This window comes from Zingiber officinale, chromosome 4A (genome assembly GCF_018446385.1).
Source record: "Zingiber officinale cultivar Zhangliang chromosome 4A, Zo_v1.1, whole genome shotgun sequence".
Taxonomy (NCBI): domain Eukaryota; kingdom Viridiplantae; phylum Streptophyta; class Magnoliopsida; order Zingiberales; family Zingiberaceae; genus Zingiber; species Zingiber officinale.
Window position 1 is genome coordinate 116,453,740 of NC_055992.1, and position 17,295 is coordinate 116,471,034.

Here is a 17,295-nt window from a genome sequence, read left to right on the forward strand (position 1 = left end):
AATTATGTATTTGTCGCTAACTTTTTGCAACACCATTTTTGGGACGAATATAATTTCGTCCCAAAATTCGTCGCAGAAAATTTTGCTATGAATTTTTTTATCAAATTCATCCAAATTTTGTCCCTAAATAGCAGTTTTTTTTTTTTATTATAGTTGGACTAATTCAAAAAAACTCGGTCTATATAATATTAAAATAAAAAAGAACATAATTGATATCATATCATAACTTGAGATAAGAGGGACAATTTTATATTTTTGAGACAAAAGGTCAACACTTAGGCCGAACCGACTAAGGTCTAGTTGAGCCGAAAGAAGAATGAATATGCAAGTCTTTGCATTCACATATAGTACGGATCACATTAAATCATGTCAAATCTCAAAAATATATAATCTAATGTGATCTGTTCCGAAAAAGTGGAACAGAGGATCTCATCTCATCCTAATGGGAGTTAGGAATATTTATAATTTTCCTCATCAACGATGTATTTCACTCCACCACATCTCTAATTTTTTCTTAGAAAGTCTGAGGCATCGGAAGGGCCACGCCGGAGCAAGACTAGCACTAGGTGTTTACTTAGGATAGGAATTTATTTTTAAGACTTGGAGACGATCGAAGAGCTCTCCGGCCACAAACATCCAAATTTCTCCATAACGATAATAATTTGAAGAAACCAAGCCACAAAAGAATCCTTCCAAATAATGATCACTCAGCATCGATAACAGTTATATAATGGCAAATCCAATGACCAGCAATTAATACAAGTTTATTCCCAATTGAATCAATGAAGAAGAGACGTTCCTCGCCGCCGCCCGGATCGAGCTCGCTTCAGTTAACGCTTCCGTCGGGGGATGATGCAGGATTGCACGCACAAGTCGTGGCAGGAAGTGACGGTGTTGTCCCTTTCTTCGGGGCAGCGGGCGAAGCAGTCGCGTAAGCAGTGGGCGCCTTCGACGGCCGGCGCCGACGAGGCCACGAGCATGGCGACGAGGAGGAAGACAACCACAACCATCTTAGTCTCCGCCATTACTAATTAGCGATATATTAATTAATTAATTAATTAATGACGAGGGAAAATGGATATATTAAGCGAGGATTATGATTAATTAATCCCTCTGATCGATGGTTAAATAGTTGGCTTCGACGAATGAAGGGGAGGGGGAGGGGGGTTTTATAAGGTGTGGTGGGAGGGTGAAGAGGTGGTCGAGAGAGATCTTCGGATCAGATTACTTTAAGATTGACCGAGTCGAAGGATACTAAAGTTATCATGATCAAGTACAACCGTTGATGAGAGACGGATTGGTGCGGCGTAGAATTTAGCTAGGAACCTTAAACCCTTAATTCAAATAAAATCAAACAATAAACTTAAATTCAAATTCAAATTTAGTCTGGCGTATATGAACCTTAATTCGAGGATATGTGTACTAAAATTATATAAAAATAAATAAATAAATTTTTTAAAATAAATAATGAAATCTGAAAAATATTTTTTTCAATATTTATTTTTTAAAAAAAATAGGAATAAAATGCGTCTAATACTAAAATGACATTTAAGATAAACAAAAAAATATTTAAAGGGCAAAAAAAAAATATGAAAACCAATATTTACTTTAATTATCGTTTTTAAAAATTTCGATTCGATTTGAGTTACTTTTGTTAATATTTATTTGATTTCCCTTGACTCGTCCGAAATCCCAACAGAAACCCTCGAGTCCCCATCTCCGTCGCCTTCCCCGAACATCCCAACAGAAACCCTCGTGTTCTGAGGCACACGCCAACGCATGACTCTTCTTTGTACGTAATTTCTTCTCCGATGTTGCTCTTCTTTGCACGTGATTTCTTCTCCGTCGTTCTTTCTACCAAGGCATGGATCCTCGGAACAAGTGGTAATCATAATCTTCTTCTTCAACCATCTTCTTCGTCTTGCAACATGTGACACTAATTATAACCTAATCGTGCAACAAGGATCATTTGTGTGACCTAATTACGTCGATTCTCGCAGTGGCTATCTCACTTGATGCGGGCTAACGGTTGACCTTTGCTCGTGTGACCTAATTGCATAGCACAGGGTTGTCACACACTACCTCAGTCGCTTGTGCGAACTGCGATCTAATTGCATGGTGGTTACTATTTGTCGCCTTACTACTGCTTGCGACCACCGCATTGGTCTCAATGTTTAGGATACACTAAATGAGCTATCAATGTTATCGATTAAGAAAGAAAGAGTTTGACTAGTAGTATTTATATAATTATTTAAAATATTTATTACTTTTTATTGATGTAATATATTTATTTTTAGATTATTTATATATTTAGTATATATGTTACTTGTAAATTGAACTTCATTATTATTTACTATAGTAAAAGAGTCACATTTTAGTATGTGTTTCAGGCCCCGTCGAATATAGGTATGTCTCTATTTGTGAGTTAAGTCACAGGGTTCTCTGATCCTAGATACAAACAATAAAATACCCTCTAATTCTAAACTCAATCACAAGGAGAGTTATGCCTTGCACAAGCTTCCATGTAGTGTCCTAAATGACAAATTTGAAAGGTTAGACTGCTAGAGTATTCATTATGAGTACTTTCAAGTTTATCTTGATAGTCGGTTGAAATTTTTTATAGAATCAGATTGATTATTCTTAGGATTAATTAGTTTGAAGGGTTAGATTCCTTGTGTTAGCTAAAAAAATAAAAAAAATAATTAGAGTCATCAATTTAGATTTGTCCATGGAATTGATTTATCCTGCCAAATAATTAAAGTGAGTTAGGTTAAATTATTCAGCCTATTTAAAAGCAGACCTAAACATAGTAGTTTATGTGGATTGCGGATCTAGATAAATCGATCCACGACGGACTCACGTTGACTCGTGTTTGAGATTTTTTTTTTTCAAAACCCAAAACTACAGTGAAACTCAATCAATCCTTACTCAAATTTAAAAATTCCAATATTTCATATTTTTAAATTTTTATGGGCTCGTGGGCTGATTTATCTAAATCGCAATCTACATTGATAAACACATCTCAATAAGTTGCCAGTAGCCCAGTAGGTTTTTTTGTCGTGGGATTCTCCCTTCTATCTAGTTGTAAATGGAATTATGAAACTCTCTCCCAGAGCTGCAGAATTAACCACTCTATTAGAAAGTAAAGTAGAATTAGCAACTTTGGCACTCATCTGAAATTGAAATTGGATGAGATCCGTCGAGTGGTCGCTCAGTTGGAGATGGTATTGCACTTGTTTATCGATTGAACGAGATTCAAGCTGGGAAAATGGTTGGGAAAGGAATAGTCTTAAAATCTTGAAATGCATTGGACTGATCCATCGTCCGATAGCTTTAACTACGAGAGCGAATTTAAATATATTTTGAAAGGTCTGTTTTCTGAATATAAGTAAATTATATTTTAGATTTATCCTATGAACACTACAAAAAAAAATTACAATTTAGGGACAAAATTTTGGGACGAATAAAATTCGTTGTAAATTTGGGACAGATTTTGCAACGAAAAAAACATTCATCGCAAATTAGCAACGAAAATAGACACGAAAAAAGTTCGTTGCAAATTCGCAACAAATACAATTTCGTCGCAAAAATCATTGCCAATCAGCGTCGAAAAATAAATTTCGTTGGAAAAATTAAAAAATTTACGTCAAAAAATTTGTTCATCGCAGAATTTGAGATAAACAGATAAATTTTTGCGACAAATATCTGGTTTCATCGCAAATTGGCAACGAATATAAATTCGTCGCAATTATCGTCGCAAATTTGGGACGAAATGCCGAGTTCGTCGCAAATTTCTATTTTTTAAGTAAGACTTTAAATATTTGGAAGATGACCCTAGAGATCTCGGATTGACACGAAACAAGTTTCTATGGGTTCGTATCGTTCTCCTCATCTTACTAGTGGGCCCAAATCAAATTTTTAACCAATATTCTAAAGTTTATAAATTTTCTAACCCGAACGAGTAATAAATATTAAAATCTTGATTCAAAAATTTATAAACGTCAGAATATTAGTTAAAAATTTTGTTTGGACCCACTAGTAAGATGGAGAGAACGATACAAACCCATAGAAATTTGTTTCATGTCATTCCGAGCTCTCTAGGGTTAGGGGTGTAATCGAGCCGAGCCGAGCCGAACTCTTGAATGTTTGAGTTTGGCTCGTTTATAATCGAGCCGAGCTCGAGCTTTATTTAACGATTATATTCATGGCTCATGAACTTATTCGAGCTTTTATCGAGCCTAATCGAACTTAATAATTATAAATTATAAATTTAAATATTCATTAAAAACTAAATTATATATATTAAAAAAATTATAATATTCTTGTTAAAGTTTATAATTTTATTCTAATAAATAACTTTAATATATTTGTCTATGTTTATCATAAGTAGAGTGTAAAATCTATAAATTCAATATCAAAACTATTATTTTTTTATTTAAAAGTTGATTTATGAGCTTAGCGAACATGTTCACGAGCTAACGGGCCGAATATTGTGAAGTTTGAGCTTGGTTTGTTTATCTTAACGAGCCTCATTAAACGAGTTCAAACGAGCTTTTATCGAATCGAGCTTCGAATAGCTCACGAGCGGCTTGACTCATTTACACCCCTATCTAGGGTCATCTATCAATTTTTTAAAGTATCAATTAAAGAAACAATAAAAAAGAAATTTTGGGACGAAATTTGGAATTCGTCCCTAATTTGGGACGAACCTGGAAGTTTGTCACAAATTTGGGACGAATTCCCAAGTTCGTCGCAAAATTTAAAATTTTCAAAAATCAAAATAAATGCTTCCAAAATACGGGAGATGGACCTACAGAGCTCTGAATCACATGAAACAATTTCCTATGGGTTCGTATCGATCTCATGATCGCAACGATGCCCTCAAATATTTTTTTAAATTTTTTAATCGTAATAATAAGTAGAAGGAGTTCATAAAGCTTAAGAGTTAGCGAAAAAGAGTTAGTGTTTGAAAATGGTGAAGTGATTTTGGTATTAAAAAATTACTCACCTAAATATATTGTGTGAAAAAAATATTTGAGGTCACTGTTGCGATCAGGAGATCAATACGAACCCATAAGAACTTGTTTCATGTGATTCGGAGCTCTGTAGGTCCATCTCCAGTATTTTGGATGTATTTATTTTGATTTTTTGAAAAATTACAATTTTCCGACGAACTCGGGAATTCGTCCCTAATTTGGGACGAATTCCCGAGTTTGTCGCAAATTTCTATTTTTTTTAAGTGAGACTTTAAAAATTTGGAAGATGACCCTAGAGATCTCGGATTGACACGAAACAAGTTTCTATGGGTTCGTATCATTCTCCTCATCTTACTAGTGGGCCCAAACCAAATTTTTAACTAATAGGCTGACGTTTATAAATTTTCTAACCCGAACGAGTAATAAATATTAAAATCTTGATTCAAAATTTTATAAACATCAGAATATTAGTTAAATATTTTGTTTGGGCCCACTAGTAAGATGGTCAGAACGATACGAACCCATAAAAACTTGTTTCGTGTCATTCCGAGTTCTCTAGGGTCATCTATCAATTTTTTAAAGTATCAATTAAAAAAACAATAAAAAAGAAATTTTGGAACGAAATTTGGAATTCGTCCCTAATTTGGGACGAACCTGGAAGTTCGTCGCAAATTTGGGACGAATTCCCAAGTTCGTCGCAAAATTTAAAATTTTCAAAAATCAAAATAAATGCGTCCAAAATACGGGAGATGGACCTATAGAGCTCCGAATCACATGAAATAAGTTCCTATGGGTTCGTATCGATCTCATGATTGCAACGATGCCCTCAAATATTTTTTTAAATTTTTTAATCGTAATAATAAGTAGAAGGAGTTCATAAAGCTTAAGAGTTAGTGTTTGAAAATGGTGAAGTGATTTTGGTATTAAAAAATTACTCACCTAAATATATTGTGTGAAAAAAAAATTGAGGTCACCGTTGCGATCAGGAGATCGATACGAACCCATAGAAACTTTTTTCATGTGATTCGGATTTCGGAGCTCTGTAGGTACATCTCCCGTATTTTGGATGTATATATTTTGTTTTTTGAAAAATTACAATTTTTGAAAAATTTGAGTTTGTCGCAAATTTCTGTTTTTTTTAAGTGAGACTTTAAAAATTTGGAAGATGACCCTAGAGATCTCGGATTGACACGAAACAAGTTTCTATGAGTTCGTAGCATTCTCCTCATCTTACAAGTGGGCCCAAACCAAATTTTTAACCAATATTCTGATGTTTATAATTTTTCTAACCCGAACAAGTAATAAATATTAAAATCTTGATTCAAAAATTTATAAACATCAGAATATTAGTTAAAAATTTTGTTTGGGCCCACTAGTAAGATGGTGAGAATGATACGAACCCATAGAAACTTGTTTCGTATCATTCCGAGCTCTCTAGGGCCATCTATCAATTTTTTAAAGTATCAAATAAAAAAAATAAAAATGAAATTTTGGAATGAAATTTGGAATTCGTCGCAAATTTGGGACGAAATGCCGAGTTCGTCGCAAATTTCTGTTTTTTAAGTGAGACTTTAAAAATTTGGAAGATGACCCTAGAGATCTCGGATTGACACGAAATAAGTTTCTATGGATTCGTATCATTCTCCTCATCTTACTAGTGGGCCCAAACCAAATTTTTAACCAATATTCCGACGTTTATAAATTTTCTAACCCGAACGAGTAATAAATATTAAAATCTTGATTCAAAAATTTATGTACGTCAGAATATTAGTTAAAAAATTTGTTTGGGTCCACTAGTAAGATGGCGAGAACGATACAAACCCATAGAAACTTGTTTCGTGTCATTCTGAGCTCTCTAGGGTCATCTATCAAATTTTTAGATGGCGAGAACGATGATGATGATGAGGAGGAGGAGGAGGACGACGACGACGACGATGACGATGATGATGACGAGGATGATAATGACAATGAGGATGATAATGACAATGAGGACTTTGATTTTTTGTAATGGGTAAGTTTTGTTATCTTATTAAAATAAATTTTATGATACTTTATTTTCATATATGATACTGATTTTTTAGGAGCAAATTTAGTTTTAATCTACAAATTACAAAACTCATAGCTCAATTAGTTAATCTGTCTCAATTAGTATATAATTATTTTCTTTTTTCATTTATATATTTTATATGTTAATACTATGTAGTTTTTTCTATAGGTGATTAGAAGTTATATCTCATCGTCGTCTCAGGGGTTTGTGCACTCTCTTATTTTTAGAAATTATGGTGAGTTTTTTTTTTCAAATTAGTCATTAAGCATAATATTTGTATTTACTTTATCATATTTTTAAATTTTCATAATATGTTTCGACGGGGTGGCCGTAGACGGAGCTCTCCAATTACAGCACCTGCAGACACTGTTGCTACACCCCCAGTAGAGGATGCATACACCTATGCCAGTACCATCGCATACACCTATGTCAATCCCATCGCATATATCTATGCCAGTACCTTCCTATACAAGATCGCCTTCTCCTTCGACAGTGCCTTCTCCTTCCACAGCACCTTCACCGATTGAGTCGCCAGTACCCTCTTTCGTTCCTTCTCGACACTCGGTTGCTGAGAGGCCAGACACTCGAGAGCATATATCCCCTTATGGAGATTCATAAGTAGAATCAAATTATTTTATTTTTTTAACTATTTTAATTATTTAACAATTTTTTTGTAATTTATAATAGATTTGATAATTCTGTCCGTGTTATTCACGAGATTAATAAAATCGTGAATAACCATTGGAGAGGAGACTCGATGAGTTATACAAGCACTCCAGCACCGACGAGAGAGCTATGGTGGAGTGAATTTAAGGTATATCTCAATCATTTTATATCTTAAATAAAAGTGAATATATAAATATTTATTTTTCTTCTATTGTAGCGATCATTCACTTGGGACATGATTGATGAGATGGAAATAAAGAGGATTTTCATGAAAAAATATGGCGATCACATTCGTCATGTACTCAATCATGCAAAGTCGAGGGGGAAAAAACCACCATTCATCACCGAGGAAAATTGGATAAGGATTTCAAATTTTTGGGAAAGTGAGGAGTTTAAAAAAAGAAGTTACCAGAATAAAATAAATCAATCTTTTAATTCTGGAGAATTGACTGCGACATATGCAGGAGGCTCTATCAATGTGGATGAGCATAGACGTAGATTGGTAATTTTTTAACTCTCCTAATATTTTCTTAATCTATTTTACACTATTTAATTATTTTAATTATCTTTTTTATACCAAAGAATTGGGAAAGGAGCCTAATTTTATAGATACTTTCACCCGCACATTTCAGAAAAATGATAAGACTTGGAGCGGGGACAGAGCTAAAGCAATTAAGATTTGAATAAATTTTGGATCTTAATTTATAACTTAGAATCTATTATTAATGTATTTGCTCTAACTTTATACTCTTGCATTCCTAAAATTTTATTATTGTAAATTTGTTTTATTTTATTTTTACAATACAGGAAAAATATGTTGAGTTAGAGGTAGCACAGAGATGTTCAGCTTCTGCTAGTTCTGATATTGAGGGGTCTGAGTCGTCTGTTGGTAGTGATTTCAATTTATGGGTACAGGCGAGTGGGGGGCCAAAAGGGGGAGGAAAGATATTCGGAATGGGTTCATTGAGCAGACCATAGAGTTGGTCGTATATCTTCTTCCTCCTCCTCACATACCCAACACATGCATAACTTGATTGAAGAGATTTCCTAGTTGAAGGGCATTATAAAGGACAGGGATGAAGAAATGAGAGAAATGCGTTGACAACAAGATTTTATTATGCGACATCTTCAGTTAAGTTCTGTTCCAAGTCATATTCCTCCTGGTGATGGCGATGATGGTGATGATGATAATGGCGGTGGTGGTGATTCTTGATAAATTTATGGTAAATTTTATGTTTGAATTTTTTTCATGTCATGTTATAGTTGATTATATATTTTCATTTTACCTTGATACATTGCATCTTATGTCATGTTTGCTATCTATATAAGATAACGCTGCTAAACAAATTCTACTACATTATTATTAATTTAGCTTTGTATCTTCATGTCCTTGCTCTTTTGATTGTTTCTTTTGATTTTTTTTAGAACACCTTATACTGTGATGCGTTATAATAATTCCATGCTGCCTTTGCATAATTTTGATGTTTGAGTTACAATTATGTCATCTTTTTGATGCAATGACTAGTTTAATTTGGTGATCATTCTTTTGAACCTTTCATAGAGTAACTATCTCTAATATTGATTTGAGTTCTTTTGTGAATTCTTTTACCAGCGTTTATATTTTTGTTATTATTTTTGTTGGGACTGGAAATCTTGTTCTAGTATAATCACATTAGTATATGATCCTGTCCGAGCGCTGAGTTGATGGGCACTGGGGACGTGGCGCTCTCCGCTATCCTCTGATGATGGTGTAGACCTCTGGTGAATCTGCAAAGAAGCCGAGCCGAGAGGGGTTGTTGGAAGATCGGTGGTCGGCTTGAAAGGGGGTTGGATAGCTAGGCCACCCCCAAGACGATTTCTTCTCTACAAAAGGTTAGTGCGTAGCGAAAATACAAAAACTAAAGCAATTAGAAACAAATAATAATACAAACGCTAACACGCTTGATGTAACGTGGTTCGGAGATGATGCTCCTACTCCACGACGTGTCCTTGAGGTGGACGAGCCCTTGATCCTTCGGTGGATCAGTCCCCGGCAATCTCCAGCTAGAGCTTCTCCTTTTCGGTGGAGTAAACCTCTCACAAAGGTTCTCTTCCTCTTTACAAGATGGAGTTTAGATTGGGAGGAAGAGAATTGACTTGGGAGCTTTGGGCACAAAATATGAGTTAATCTGTATGCATCAGTAACCTCCTTAATGCCCCAAAGCTCCCCTTAAGTAAGAGGAGAGAGTTGATCACAAATCAACTCAAACCCAGACACCAGTCGACTGGTCCAAGCACCAGTCGACTGGTGTGTCGTTGGACCCAGCCAATGACTCTCTGCAGAAAGTCAAATTCTGCCAACGGCTATGTACTAGGCGACTGGTCTCAGGACCAGTCGACTGGTCCCCATAGCCGACAAGCACAGAATGCTTCTGTGCATTCAGTGAAGCTGGATCAGTCGACTGGTCCCAATACATTCACTCCTCTCATCCTTTCCGGAGTTGCCTTTAAAGTCCTCTTCCTCGGCCTTCGTCCCTTAGATGCACCCGAGCCCGCGGCTCCTCTCCGTGTCATCCTTCACGCTACCTTGAAGTCCACTTCCCTCGGTTCCACTCTATTGCTCCTCGTCTTGCGGTCCCTCAGATGTCTTCCACACCACCCTTCACCGACTCAATGATCCGAGTCCTTGGATGAGCTTCCCACACTTGGTCGCACCAAGTTCTCATGTGTTCCACCAAGTCCTGCAAGACTCAAAACACATATCAAATACATATGAAAGTCTAACTTAAACTCTTTGACACACACATCAAAACCTAGGTCGATTGCACTAACAGGGGTTTTTCGACGATGACCCTCCGACGCTCAAGTCAGACAGTGAAGAAGAAGAGGAGCAAAGTAACGCTACTGTGGCTACTGTGATGAGAATCGCATACCTCCGTCGAAGTCTGGGGGTCCTTATATAGGACGCCGAGGAGGCGCGGGCACGCTTCTCAATGCGTGCACGCTTCCCCAAACATACCTCAGTAGGGTTGTGTCAGAAAAGCATGTCTGGCGTCATTCCACAATCGTCCGAGCATATCCCTGACGTAACGGTGGAAACTTCCACTGTACGATACTCTGTCTGCTCCGGCCGCCGACCATGCTGTTTGTCGGCGGTAGGTGTCTCGAGTATTATGTTACCAGCTGTCCCTTTTGTCCCTTTGCACCTCTTGCCTATTCCCGGGCCGAGCGGACCGGTCGCTCAGTGCTCATGGCCTCTGGGAATGCGCATACCTCGGACCGGGCGGGGAAGCCCTGCTCATGTGCTCGGATGAGATTGCGCCTTATTGTCCTGTGGCTCAATCGAGAGGCATGTCCACTCGGATAGAGACTATTTTAACTTGAGTATCGGAAACCCGACCCCTGGTCGGGCTGTCTTTCGTCCGACCTGGGAGACCCCTGGCCGGATGTTCGGTCCGCCGGACGCTCAGTCGGCCTGCTAGTCCGCTCGGCACGACCTTGGGGTTGCCCCTCTTGACCATTGACCTCCACGTGTCGTTGTCCTCCCGCCAACGAAGGTCCCCCATCCTTATCACCGGATCACATGCCTCCCCCTCAAGTCTAGTCGAAGGAGGCGCTAAGTCCGACTGACTGGACTATGAGTTTGGCCAAGCGACAGCCATCCTGCCACTCCCGAAAGTGTACCTCCGCTCGGCCACTATGGGGTCGAATAGCGCCGGTCGGCTAATTGCCGAGGGCCGCCCAAGTGGCTTGTCGATGAGCTGTGATGATGTCCGCGGGATCTTCTCAGAATGCGTGCAAATCTCCGCCATTATGGTTGAGCACGCGGGTTCTGCCTTGTGATGGGGCTCATTAAATGCCCTCCTCTAACCGAGTGCCATGTGGCGCAGTTGACATCATCGTACGATCGTTGCCTTACGCCCGATGCGACGTTCATCGGTTTGAAATGGATGGTTGGATGCGGGCCTCAGGTTATGTGACCTGCACCCGACGGCTCGGGCGGATCGAGCCCATCCTTATAAAGCTCTTGTCGCCTTCTTCCGTCGCACTTTCGCCGCCGCGTGCTCAGAAGCCTTTTCCTGCGCTCGTTGCTCCGATGACCTCGTTCCTCGGCACTTCGGCGACCCCTTGCCCTCTTCTTTCGATCCTCATCTTTTCTGTAAGGTTCTCTGCCTTTCTCCCTTTGATTCTCATGTTTTCTTTGCGTTCCTTGCCGCGTTCTTGTCTTTCGGTCACTGTTTCGTTCGTCTTCCCTGAGCCTTTGCGTTTTCTTCCGATCCTTGCCTCCTCCACTGTTCCGGCGATGGCTAGCTCTTCCCAGCCCACGGACCTCGCTCTCGACCCATGGAGTCGCAGTTCGATTGGCGTGATGCCGAGAGTCTGATAAACACTTTTGACATCCCTTCTAATTTCGAACTGATTTTACCCTCGCCTTCCGCTCGGCCGCACAAACCGCCGCGCGACGCTATTTGTTTCTTCCGCGACCAATTCACAGCCGGTCTGCGGTTCCCTCTCCATCCCTTCATCGCCGAAGTTTGCCATTTCTTCGGCATTCTACTCGCCCAGTTGGTTCCCAACACTTTTTGCCTTCTGTGCGGAGTTGTGATATTATTTAAGATACACAACATTCCCCTCCGCCCAGAAGTCTTCTATTATTTCTACTATCCCAAGCAGTCCGAGTCGTGCACTTATTTGTTTCAGGCTCGGCCCGGTTTAGTCTTTTTTGATAATCTGCCCTCTTCCAACAAACATTGGAAAGAGATCTACTTTTTTCTTCGTATTCCTGGTTGACTTTCTTTCCAGACCAAATGGCAGGTCGGACTGTTGGTTAGATCTAGGAAAACATACCGGTTCCACTGTACAAAAATTTTTTGTACAAGTGTCGAACCTTTCCTTAAATAACCTATTGTGTTCTTTAGAAGTTAAATTAGGAATCGCAGACGGAACTTAACATCATTTATTCCAAATTTAACTTATCTGTTATTAATTGTTTAAATTTGAATCGCAAGCGGAACTTAACACTATTGATTCAAATCTACCTAAGTTATTAATTCCATAAATATTAATTTCTAAAATTGACTTCCAGGACTGCATAGCGAGGCACATGGCCTTCTTGGATATGTGAGGAACCACCACCGCCTAGGCAAAGCCTTTTAAGGAAAGCTAATATTTATTTCCTTAAATAACTCTAGGTTAACCAAAAAGAACAATCGAATCACAAATTCGAAAAAGAAGAAAACACAAACTCGAAAAATAAATTCGATAAACACCACCCAAGATGAACACCACCCAAAAGAGCTTCTCCTCTTCTTCTAAAATTCGGCCACCAACACCACCAAGGAGAAGAGAGCAAAGGGAAAGGGAGAAGGGAGAGGGTCGGCCACCTAGAGATCTCCAAGCAAGAGAATAAGGGTTGTGTCTCATGAAGCCCCCTCACCCCTGTTGGATCGAAAAGAATTTAGATATCTTCATAATTGCATGATATTGTCCACTTTGGGTCTAAGCCCTCATGGTTTTGCTCTTGGGCTCTACCCAAAAGGCCTCATACCAAATGGAGATATCTTTCTCTTATAAACCCATGATCTTTACCATGTGTTTTCAATATGGGACTATGTTTGCAACCTTGCAACCCTAACAATCCCCCATCAAACAAAGGACCATAGACTTCCCACGTCCGATCCTCGACCCACGAGGTGTCGTGTCGCCACCTTGAGGCAGAAGTACATCCGCTCGGCGGAATTTGCTGAGAAGGTCTACGACCGGATGGTCATTGTCTTCGAGTTGGCCATCACCACCACGGCGGACTATCTGAAGTCCAAGGGTCAACTCCCCGAATCCGTGGTCATCCCTGCTACGGAGCATGCGACGCTTCTCACCACCATTCTGAAGCATGTTTTCAATTATCTTGAATGAAGTGTTTTTTGTAATCCTCCCAATCGGCAAACTTATAACTATAAATTTGGAATGCCAATTTTTGCTCTGTTAGCCTTCCGTGAAGTGTTTCTTATAACTGCACCGCTCGGTCGAACGACCTTCATTCCGCATGGAACTTCTGTTAGTTTTACGTTGAAGTGTTTTTCTCAACTGCGTTGCTCGGTCGAACGACCTTCCATTCCGTTAGCTTTTCGCTGGTCGGCGCTGGTAGACGCACACCATTGTTTGTTCCTTGTCCTTAAGATCAAGGATTGCTGATCATCGGCCCTAGACGCTGGGCCGTAGTATATTTGCGCGACGCTGTCCCGTCCGGGGGGTTTATAGTCGCCGGTTCGACTCTAGAGTCTAACGTCTCCGCTCGACGGTCTTCCAACCGAGGGGTTTATAGTCGCCGGTTCGACTCTAGAGTTTAACGTCGCCGCTCGACGGTCTTCCGACCGGGGGTTTATAGTCGCCGGTTCGACTCTAGAGTTTAACGTCGCCGCTCAACGGTCTTCCGACCGGAGGGTTTATAGTCGCTGGTTCGACTCTAGAGTTTAACGTCACCGCTCGACGGTCTTCAAGCGAGGTATTTATGGTCACCCCTTCGACCCTAGAGTTTAACGTCGCCGCTCGACGGTCTTCGAGCGGGGTATTTATGGTCGCCGCTTCGACCCTAGAGTTTAACGTCGCCGCTCGACGGTCTTCCGACCAGGGGGGGTTTATAGTAGCCGGTCCGACTCTGGAGTTTAACGTCGCCGCTCGACGGTTTTCAAGGAGTTTTGCCGTTCGGCAATAAAAGCTCATATCCTTTGTCTTTTTTATTTTTTACTCCTACAGCCAATGGATACAGACGAACAAGGCATACATGAGATAAATTACAATGGCGCACCTTTTACCCCGCTCGGTACAGCTGGAGATGGTTTGTGCTCCATGGTCGTTCTAGCCGTCGTCCGTCCTCATCTTCCAAATAGTATGCACCCGATCGGAGCTTCTCGACGACTCTGAAGGGTCCCGCCCAGGGAGCTGCCATCTTACTCACATCGCCGATCGGCTTCACCTTCTTCCATACTAGGTCGCCGACCTGGAATGCTCTGGGAATTACACGCCTGTTGTAATTCTGCTTCATTCTTTGCCGGTACGCCATCAGTCGGACGGCTGCTTTAGCTCCTGCTTCGTCAACTAGGTCCAACTCCAGCTGTCTCCGCTCGGTGTTGTCCCCATCGTAGTTCTGGATCCGATCGGACTCGACTCCGATCTCGACTGGGACGACGACTTCGCCCCCATATACCAAGTGGAACGGTGTTACCCCCGTTCCCTCCTTTGAGGTTGTGCGAATAGCCCATAGCACGCCGGGCAGCTCGTCCACCCAGCTTCCTCCATGCGATCGAGCCGAACCCGAAGCATTCGCAGGATCTCCCGATTGGCTACTTCGGCTTGACTATTGCTCTGAGGATACGCCATGGAAGTGAAGTGTTGTTCAATGTCGTATCCCTTGCACCATTCTCCGAGCTCCTGACCAACGAATTGCCACCCGTTATCCGAAATGAGCCGACGAGGAATGCCAAACCGCCAAATTATATGTTACCAGATGAACTTTTTGACCATCTGCTCGGTTATTTTGGCCAGTGGTTTGACTTCGACCCACTTGGAGAAATAGTCGACCGCCACCAATAAAAACTTCCATTTCCCGGTCGCCATAGGGAAAGACCCCACTATATCCATACCCCACTGGTCGAACGGGCAGGACACAGCAGACATCTTTATCTTCTCCGTTAGCCTATGGGAGAAGCTGTGGAACTTCTGACAGGAAAGCCAGGTAGCGACGGTCCGAGCGGCGTCTTCTTATAGAGTTGGCCAGAAGTATCTGGCCAGTAGGATCTTCCTAGCCAACGATCGCTCGCCCGGATGACCTTCGCAAGATCCTTGATGTACTTCCTGGAGAATATATTCTGTGTCTTCCGAGCTGACACACTTCAGCAGTGGCGCGGGAGAACGCCTTTTTGTAAAGTTGGTCCCCAATGAGTGTGAACCGGTCGGCTCTTCTCCTCAATAGCTGGGCTTCCTCCCGATCGGACGGCGTGGCCTCCGAACGTAAAAATTCTATTATGGCTATTCTCCAATCACTCGGGAATGTGAGGCCTTCCATCCGGTCGATGTGCACCACCAAGGACACCTGCTCAATTGGCTGTTGGATGACGATCGGCGATATTGAGCTAGCGAGCTTGGCTAACTCATCCCCTAACTGGTTCTCGGCTCGGGGGATCTTTTGTATGACAACCTCGATGAAGTTAGTTCTGAGCTTTTCAAAGGCCTCCGCATAGAGCCGGAGCCTTGCTATGTTTATCTCGAAGGACCCCGAGAGTTGTTGAGCGACCAATTGGGAGTCAGAGTACAGTATCACCCGGTGGGCTCCCACATGTCGCACGGCCTGTAGGCCGGCTATAAGGGCCTCATATTCCGCCTCGTTATTTGTTGCTCGGTAATCCAGCCGGACGGACAGAAGCATCCGTTCTTCTTGAGGAGAGAGCAGTAAGATAATGATCCCACTCCCGAGCCGAGTGGACGACCCGTCCACAAATACCTTTCACAAAGCTTTGGGTTCAGGATTTTGTACCTCTGTTATGAAATCTGCCAAGGACTGCGCCTTGATCGCCGAGAGGGGTTGATACTGGATGTCGAATTCACTGAGCTCCGTTGTCCACTTAATGAGCCGCTCGGATGCCTCAGGATTTAGGAGTACTCTTCCCAGGGGGCTATTTGTCATAACGATGATAGTATGCACCAAGAAATAAGGATGGAGCCTCCGTGCGGCCAGGACTAGGGCGAATGCGAGCTTCTCGAGATCAGTATAGAGGGATTCAGCATCTTTTAAGATGTGGCTCAAGAAATACACAGGCTGCTCTTCTCCGCCTCCCCTCACCAGCGCCGAGCCGACAGCATGCTCGGTTGATGACAGGTATATACGGAGCGACTCGCCTACATTCGGTTTAGCCAGTACGTGCAATGAATTCAGATAGGCTTTCAGCTCCTCGAATGCCCGGTCGCACTCCTGATCCCATTGGAATTTGGTTGCTCGGCGCAATATTCTGAAAAATGGCAAGCTTCGGTCGGCTATCTTAGAGATGAATCTAGACAATGCTGTTATTCGGCCGGTGAGGCGTTGCACTTCCCTCAGATTCTTGGGAGGCGGCATGTCTTGTAGTGCTTTCACCTTGCTAGGGTTCGCCTCTATGCCCGACTCGGTCACGATATATCCCAAGAAGCACCCGCCTTTTGCTCCAAACAGACATTTTTGGGGGTTTAGCTTGACTCCATACCACCTCAGTGTTCGGAAGGTTTCCTCTATGTCTGTACAAAGATCCACCGCTCGGAGTGACTTGATCAGTATATCATCCACGTAGACTTCCAGGTTGCGCCCGATCTGCTCCCAGAACACTTTGTTCATTAGCCGCTGGTATGTGGCTTCGACGTTTTTTAGTCCGAACGACATCATGTTATAACAATAAGTTGTAGGACCGTTGGGTCGGCTAGATGGGGGGTTGAATAGCCCTGTAAAAAAAACAAAAGAAACCCTTCTCAAACTCTTAAACTAACACTTGTATAAAATTAGCTAAGCAGAAATACAAGAAAGAAACGATGCACCGTGTTTGACTTGGTTACAACCGGGGAGGTTGTTAATCCAAGGAAAGTGATCGCACTAAAAACTCCTTC

The 17,295-nt window shown here is 41.5% G+C and overlaps 1 long non-coding RNA gene across 1 annotated transcript; it reads left to right on the plus strand.

Moving 5' to 3' along the window:
* Positions 1 to 7,740: 7,740 nt before the first annotated feature.
* LOC121973585 lies at positions 7,741 to 7,943 on the plus strand. The gene is made up of 2 exons (XR_006109675.1): positions 7,741 to 7,837; positions 7,907 to 7,943. It is a non-coding gene; the product is annotated as an uncharacterized LOC121973585 (long non-coding RNA).
* The last annotated feature ends 9,352 nt before the right edge of the window (positions 7,944 to 17,295 follow it).